Here is a 9,546-nt window from a genome sequence, read left to right on the forward strand (position 1 = left end):
TTCCCATCTTGGCTACGGGTGAGAAAGTTTCATGATAGTTTAAACCCTCCCTCTATGTATAGCCTTTTACAAACCAATCTTGCCTATACTTATCAAAATCTCCATTAGCTTTGAGTTTGACTTTGTACACCCATTTAGATCCTATAGATTGCTTACCAAGTGGTAATGAAACTAGCTCCCAGGTCTTGTTTTCTCCTACAACATCTATTTTATGCTGCATTGCCTTAATCAACTCTTCATGATGTGATGCTTCTTCAAAGTCTCTTGGTTCTTCTATTGCTAAGAATGAACTCAAGTATGCCTGGTATGAACTTGATAAGTGACAATAAGCCACATAGTTAGCTATTAGATATAAACAATTAGTTGTGGACTTAGCAGGTGTCACATTATCACTAAACCATATTGGAGGCTTAACTTTTCCTAAAGGTCTTCCTTATGTAGGCTGAGCTGTAGGCACTAACACTTCTTCATATGTATTTTCCACATCCATGTCATGCTGATCATTCTCTTGATCAGTATCTGTATTGCTGACCACTGCAGATTCTGATTCAATAAATTCAGTGCCATCAATAACTGAATTTGTAATTTTGATTGGTGTTGCTTCCTGCATGATCATAGCTGGTAACCAAGTTGCTTGTTGAACATAATTATCCCTAACATATGGAGGGACTGTGAACATTTCTTCATCATCTTCATGCTCTTCATTCTTGAAAGGTAAGTTTAGTTTCATAAATGTTGTATCTCTATTAGCCTCCTAAGTTTATGTTTTAATAATGACAAATAAATGAGTGGATCTTTGCACGATATTGGAAGACTGCTAATGATGGAAGGATGAAAGAAGAAAATAAGGAAGCCGACTCCAGGAATAGAAGGACATCACATCATGATCCACGACATCCAAGCAAATCGGCTCCAGGAATAGAAGGACAACAAACCATGATCCGCGGCATCCAAGTGAATCAATAAAAATGAAAAAACAAGGAAAATCATGGTCTCGAAAATGCAGTAGATTAGATCAATCATTACAAGAAGAAAAGGAAGAAAAGATCACAGACATATCTGATATGGAGGTAAGTAAAAGTCATATATGGACATATCATACAGCTACATTCCTCAATCAAGGAATCAATTCAAACACTTGATTGAAAAAAAATCTCTTGGGTTTTCTTATGAAGAGTAGCAGCCGAAGACTATAAAAAAAGAATATTAAAGATAGATCAGGGTTACGCAACTTCAATAAGAATCTCAAAGTGTCTCAATCTTAGTCTCACGAAGCTTTGTAACTCTTAGTTTACAATTATTGTATAAAGAGTAGGATCGAGTCAACTTTGTAACACAAACTGAAGTTGTGTCATAAGATCTGAAGAATAAAATAATTCTTCGAAACTTGTTTCCTATCATTATACTCAATCCCGATATTGAACAATCTAAGGAAATATTGAAGCCTAAGGGGACTGCATGTAGGCACCATATTGGTGTTCCGAATTAGGATAAATCTTTGTGTCTTTACTTTATATTCGATTATTTATTTGCTTGATTATATCAAACCTAATTTGTTTTGTGAAGTATACTGATCTGCAGGAGAGTCGACTGTAAGGAGCCAATAGTCGACTCGCGGAAAATTTTCAATTCACCCCCCTCATGAATTTCAATTGATATTAGAGCAGGTCTCACCAACAATATTGCTTACTCACAAATGAGCAAAGATCAAATGGAAAATTATCAAATTCTCAGTGCTCTTCTTCAAGATGGTCACTCCTCCACAAGACCACCATACTTCAATGGACAACACTACTCTTACTAGAAGAATAGATTCAAAATATTTGTTCAATCAAATGACTTTCAAGCCTGGGTTGTCATCAAGAAGGGTCCAAAGACGATCCCAGGACTCAAAGAGAAGCAAAAGAAAAAAGACAAGGAATCTAGCAGTACTGACATAGAAGACCTTGAAAGTTTCGAGGTCACCAAAGAACAACAAGAGGTAATCCAAACTAACGCATAAGTTTACTTCTTTGTGCAGTTAGTGGAGAGGAATACGACAAGATATCAACCTGTGAGACTGCAAAAAAATGTGGGACAAATAGGAGGTAATATATGAGGGAACCACCAAAGTCAAAAAGAAAAAGATTGTGGCCCTGGTCAATGAATACAAGTTGTTTAAAATGGAAGAGAATTAGAACATTGAAATAATGTTTGCCAAATTCAGCAAGATCTTATGTGAACTGAAATCACTGGGGATGATATATCCACATATCCTATAAGTCTAGAAGATGGTTTGAAGTCTCCCAAAAATTTGGGAAACCAAGGGTGCCATTCCGAAAAATGGAGATCTTCACCATATGACATATGACGAACTACGAGGTAACCTCATTGCATATGAACGAAATTATATCAATAGGTACCATAAGGAGGAAAAAAAGAAACCAGTAGTCTTCAACGCTGTTCCAACTAAAGAAGAGGACATTTTGGAAGATGCCAATAGTAAAGGAATGGCCCTCATTAATCATGGAGTAAGGCATAGGCATATCATAAGACAGAGACTGAAAAGATCCCAAGGAGCCAAAAATAATAATTCTATTAGACACGATGATCGTTGTTATTACTATAGAAGGCCTGGCCACTTCAAACAAAACTATCCTGAATTAAGAAGAAGAATGTCTAGAAAAAATAAAAATTTTGGAGCCTAAAGTGATGAAGATGAAACCGAAAAGAAATAAAAGCCGTCAATGTGTGCTTCATGGCAATAGGTGAATCTAACGAGGTAAGACTACACGATTATCATAATTGTAATACTCTTGAATCTAATTTAGATATTATAACTGATGATCTTCAAAAAACTATAGATGAATATAATAAACTCGCTCAAGAGAAGAAAAGCTGTGAAGCTCGATTTAAATGAAAACTCGAAGAGTAAAAAAGAAGGTATCAAATAGAAATCGAAGCATATCAAATTGTAGTTGATTTACTTCATGAAGAGCTTGATGATGTAAAAATAAAATTAAATAGTATGAAGAGATCTCCAAGTCACAGTTTTGTGAAATCAAACTCTTTTAAAAATAATTCAAGTTCCTCAGCAGAATTGTTTAACTCAGCCAAGACCTTTTTATCCTCTCGAAGACCTATCTATTTTATCTATGGATAGAGAGGGCACAAATCCTACAGCTGTATGCATAAGCTTAAAAGTGTGTGGGTTTGGAAGCACATCTAACCCGCAAAGACCCAAGATTACTTGGGTACCTAAACAAAATTAATTTTCTTATTTTGCAGGAACGGGTCCACAAGAGCTGTAAGAAGGAGATGTGGATCATTGATAGCGGATGTTCCAAACACATGACCGAAAAAAAAAGAAAATTTTTCCACTCTGAAGAAAATAGATGGGGGATTAGTTAGATTTGGTGACAATGCTAGAGGTAATGTCATTGGAGTTGACTCAGTAAAACTCAGCTCATCATGTTAATTCACTTAAGTATATCTAGTAGACAGGCGTAAACATAATCTGCTTAGCATCTGTCAGTTGTGTGACACCAGATTTGGGGTCTTCTTCAAAGCTAAAAATTTCTCAATCGAGCACGACAAAAGAAATATCTCTCTCATCGGTGTACAAATTGATAATATTTATGTCTTAAATAGTCTTGATGTTTATAACATAACTTGCCTTACTGTGCAAACCAATGATACTTGGTTATGGCATAGTAAGCTTGGGCATGCTAGTATGCATATCATTGAGAAGTTGTTTAGACTAGAATTGGTAAATGGTCGGTCAAAACTCAAGTTTGAAAAGGATCACATCTGTGATGCCGCCAATTAGGTAAATAGATCCGAACATCATTCAAAGTCAAAGACATTATCTCTACTACCAAACCTCTTCAAACAATCCACATAGATATGTTTAGCCCCACCAACACCGCAGGCATTGGTGAAAAGTGATATGTTTTTGTTATAGTTGATGATTACTCATGTTTTACTTGGGTAATGTTGCTTGCTCATAAATATAAGGCTTTCACAAACTTTGAGATTTTTTATAGAAAGGTACAAAGAGAAGCTGGACATCTCATCACTTACGTTCACAGTGATCACAAGGAGAATTTGAAAACAAGGCATTTGAAGAGTATTGTGCTCAAAACGGATACTCTCAGAACTTATCTTCACCTCAGTCTTCTCAGCAAAATGGTATAGTGGAGCGAAAGAATCGATCTCTCCAAGAAACTGACAAGACCATGCTGTTAGAACATAACCTTCCAGATCACTTTTGAGCAAAAATAGTGAACACAGCATGTCACATCATCAACAGGTGTCTGATCAGACCTATTCTAAGAAAAATGCCTTATGAACTCTGGAGAGGAAAGAAGACCAACATTAGCTATTTCTTTCCTTTTGGATATGAATATTTTATTCACAACAATAGTAAGAATAACTTGGGAAAAATTGATCCACAAGTGATGAAGGTATTTTCCTTGGGTATTCTCCTACTAGTCGTGCTTATAGGGCCTTTAATAAAAAACTTTATGTGTTGAGGAATCTATGCATGTTTTATTTGATAAATCTAATCACCCTCCCCCCCTTCTATGAGTTTAAGTGTTGATGAAGAACAGGTGAGTAATCTACAATCTAGAGGAAATAACAGCACAACCTCTGATCCATCATAAGACAAGTCGACTACACCCACTCCAGAGTCGACTCCCACAGCAGAAATAATGAAACCAAGTGTTCCAAGAGAATGGAAACATAATGCTAACTATCCAAACGAATTCATCATTGAAAATCCAGAATATAGAGTGCAAACAAGAGCATCATTAAGAAGACAAGCATCCATTGCCCTTGTGTCTCAAATTGAACCAAAGAAAATCGATTAGGCCCTCAAAGATGAATCATGGGTCGTAGCTATGAAGGAAGAATTGAACCAGTTTGAACAAAATCAAGTTTGGACCTTGGTTGAAAGACTAAGAAACTGCTTAGTAATTGGAACTAGATGGGTCTACGGAAACAAATTGATTGAAGAAGGTAAGGTTATCAAAAAAAAAGCCAAACTTGTAGCTCAAGGATATTCCCAACAAGAAGGTATTGATTATGAGGAGACTTTTTCCTCCGTGGCAAGGTTAGATTCAATTCGAATTTTATTAGATTTTGTTGCCTTCAAATATTTTAAGCTATATCAAATGGACGTAAAAAACACCTTCTTAAATGGTTTCAATCATGAAGAAGTTTTTGTAAAACAACCCCAAGGGTTTGAAATCCGTCATATCCAAACCATTTTTTAAAATTATCAAAAGCACTCTACGGCCTCAAATAAGATTCAAAGGCTTGTTATGAGAGATTGAGTACTTTCTTATTAAATAACAATTTTCAAAGAGGTAAAATTGATACAACTCTGTCCATACAGAAGCTTGATTCAAATCATTTTATTGTGCAAATTTACGTTGATGATATCATTTTTGGTAGTTCTAATATTTCTCTGTATGACAATTTCGCTAACTTGATGAAAGAAGAATTCGAAATGGGTCTTATGGGTGAGCTCACATTTTTCTTGGGAGTACAAATTAAACAAACTCCCAAAGGAACTTTCATCAGTCAAGCCAAGTATATGAAGGAACTTATTAAAAAATTTGGTATGGAAAAAGGAAAGGCCTATGGAGCTCCAATGAGTCCATCCATAAGCCTTGATTCGAACTCGTCTGGTAAGGTTGTTGATGAGAAAATATACAGGGGAATGGTAGGATCACTACTCTACCTAACTGCCAGTCGACCAGACATCATGTTCAACTTATGTAAGTGTGCCAGGTTCCAGTCTACTCCCAAAGAGTCTTATCTGAATGCCATCAAAAGAATAATCTGGTATCTTATAGGAACTCAAGACATTGGACTATGGTACCATTGTTCTTCCTATTTTGACTTAATTAGATATTCAGACGCTGACTTTGCAGGTGATAAAAGTAATAGAAAAAGCACCAGTGGAACCTGTCAAATTCTTGGTGATGCCCTGATTTCATGGCACGGCAAGAAACAAACTTCATTGCACTTTTAAAAACTGAAGTAGAATACATAATTGTTGGAAGTTGTGGAACTGGAGGGGATTAAAGATCGGTTTAAGGCCATCAGGGAAAGTGTTGCATTGTTAAAGGAGTCGACTTCTAAACTTTTGGACCTCGAGAAAAGTACCAGCATAGACATAGGCATGGTTAGGTTGGCTTTTGATGGGTTCAAATAGGAGGGTATAAAATTATTTACTCAGGTGTTCACCCAAATGGATTCCCTTAAGACCCAAGACCATGCCTCCAACGATGATCTAGTTATTTCCTTCCAGAATTCATATTCCTCCTTCTTCAAAAATGTTGAAAAATCTTATGACATCTTCTATCATAACATGCATAGTACTCGGACTTACTTTCTGAAGAAGTGGTGAACAATGATGATTATTTTTATACTAAAAGGGGTCCTGTCTCTTATGTTGATGAATTGTAAGATGATTTGTTACACACTATCTGATCTACTATTTTACTATGCCTAGTTAATAGATTATATATAGAGAGAGAGATTATATTTATATATTATATAGATAGATAGATAGATTTTATATATAGAGAGAGAGATTTTATATATATATATATATATATGTATATATATGTTGCTTGTCTACTGTTTCATTTTTTTATTATGCCAAAACGGGGAGAAAGACAGGAACATCAAGAACTCAGGATGCACCTACTAGTCAAGGGGAGCAAGTTGACTAACTATAAATGAAAGTCAACCTACTCAAGAAATCTGTACAAGTCAGGGAGAGCAGGCTGATAGACAAGAAAGTCAACTGATGTTTACACTCATTTGTCATTATCAAAGGGGGGGAGATTGTTAGCCTCCTAAGCTTACGTTTTAATAATGACAAACTAATGAGTGGATCTTTGCAGGATATTGGAGGACTGCTAATGATGGAAGGATGAAGGAAGCAAATAAGGAAGTCGGCTCCAAGAATAGAAGGACATCACATCATAATCTGTGACATCCAAGCGAATCAGCTCTAGGAATAGAAGGACATCAAATCATGATATGTGGCATCCAAGCGAATCAATCAAAACGAAAATAAACGAAAGGAAAATCTTGGTCCCAAATATACAGTAGATCAGATCAATACAGTAGATCAGATCAATCACTATAAGAACAAAAGGAAGAAAAGATCACGGACATATTTGATATGGACATGAGTAAAATCCATATATGGACATATCATACGGCTATATTCCTCAATCAAGGAATCAATTCAAATCCTTGATTGAGAAGAAATCTCTTGGGTTTTCTTACGAAGAGTAGCAGACGAAGACTATAAAAGAAGAATACTAAATATAGACAAGGGTTACGCAACTTCAAGAAGAATATCAAAGTGTGTCAATCTTAGTCTCACGAAGCTTTGTAACTCTTAGTTTACAATTGTTGTATAAAGAGTAAGATCGAGTCAACTTTGTAACACAAATTGACGTTGTATCACAAGATCTGAAGAACAAAATAAGTCTTCGAAACTTGTTTCACATCATTGTAGTCAAGCCCAACATTGAATGATCTAAGGAATCATTGAAACCCAAGGGGAATGGAAGTAGGCACCACATTGGTGTTCCAAATCAGGATAAATCTTTGTGTCTTTACTTTACATTTGATTATTTGTTTGCTCGATTATTTTGAACCTAATTTATTTTGTAAAGTGTACTGATGTGCAGGATAGTCGACTATAAGGAGCAAATAGTCGACTCACACAAAATTTTCAATTCCCCCCCCCCCCCCCCCTTGAATTTCAATCTCTACTAACAAAGAGAAGACTAGTGCTAGGTTCATACAGCCTATATCCCATCTGATTTTCACAATTCTTTCTTGGAATTTGTCACCTTTTGGTAAAACATTTGCATAACAAAGACAGCCAAATACCCTTAAGTGGTCAATTTTGTTGGTCTTCCAAACAACATTTCATGTAGAGCTTTGACATTTAAAACTGAGGAAGGTAACTTGTTAATGAGATACACCGTAGTTCTTACACATTCCCTCAAGAATCTGATGGGTGTTCTACTTTGAAACTCTAATGCTCTAGCAACTTCTAAAATATACTTGTGCTTTTTTCCACAGACCCATTTTATTAGGGTGTGTAGGCAGAATTAGTTTGGTGGATGATCCCATTGGATCTAATCAAGTCAATGCATTAAGAATTAACAAATTATGTAACACTATCTGACCTAAACACCTTAACACACATTCCAAACTAATTCTTTATCAAGGATAAAATTTCTTCAACACACAAAAGATTTCACATTTAGACTGAATGAAGCAAATCCAAGTATACCTGCTATAGTCATCAACCAGTGTTACAAAAGAATGATTCATATCATGTGTAGGCTTCTTGTAAGGACCCCATACATCGAGGTGCACTAATTCAAAAGAAGTTGAAGCTTTATTTGTACTAGTAGGAAATTTCAATCTATGTTGTTTAGCTAGTGGACAGATCTCACAAGTGTCATGTATTTAAGGTTGAATTCTTCTGTGGATAATGATGATGTATTGCATTGTTGCCCCTGATGGATGTCCCAATCTATAGTGCCACAAAGTTCTTTCTATATTGCTACCGAACACTGCAGATGCACCATTTGTATACTTGATGCAATTATTTAAAATGTACAAGCCTTCTCTTTCCTTACCAATCCCGATGACCTTGCCATTATAGAGTGATTAAAATACACTGAAATCGGGAAAGAAAGTAACAGCACAGCATAACTCTCTAGTTAGCTTTGAAACTGAAAGTAGATTGAACTTAAACTCTGGAACATGTAACACATTGAGTGTGTTTGGTATGGAAAATGTTTTCCAATTTTCTCATGTTTGGTTGGCTAAAATATTTTGAAAAAAGTTTTTCAAATCAACTTATTTTCCTCAATTTAAGAAAAATGACTTCTCTTCAAAAAGTAAGGAAAATTTTTTTCAAAACTCTCTTTCAACCTCACTCTTTAATTCAAATGTTCATACAACTCTCAAAATAACCCAGCCCTACTCCGACCCCCAATCCCCTAACCCCCACCCCACCCTTAACAAAAACCCAAACCCTACTCACCCTACCCCCTCCAAAAAGAATATTTAATTTTTTTTAAAAAAATTCAAACTTTTTTCTTACTTCCCCGATCCCCCCTGCCCGACCCCCACCCCTACCAATCCCATCCCCTTTCCCCCCTTTTATTAAAAAAAAAATCTTTAAATTTATTTTTTTAAAAAAAATAATTTTTTCCTTACCCCGCCCACACTCCCTTTTCCCTGAATCCCATCCCTTATCAGCCTCATTCAAAAAAAATATTTAATTTTTTCTTACCTCATATCCTATCCCAAAACTCCAACTCTTACTCTCTCCAAAAAATATTTAAATTTTTTTAAAAAAAAACTTTTTCCTTTTCTCCTACCCCCCTCCCCCCCCACCTTTATTACCCCCCCCCCCCCCCCTTCCCCAAACAAAATAAATCTTTTAAATTTATTTTTAAAAAATTTAAATTTTTTCTTACCCCACTCTCACTCCCCTATCCCGACCCC

The sequence above is a fragment of the Capsicum annuum genome, chromosome 1 (genome assembly GCF_002878395.1).
Source record: "Capsicum annuum cultivar UCD-10X-F1 chromosome 1, UCD10Xv1.1, whole genome shotgun sequence".
In the NCBI taxonomy this organism is placed as follows: Eukaryota; Viridiplantae; Streptophyta; class Magnoliopsida; order Solanales; family Solanaceae; genus Capsicum; species Capsicum annuum.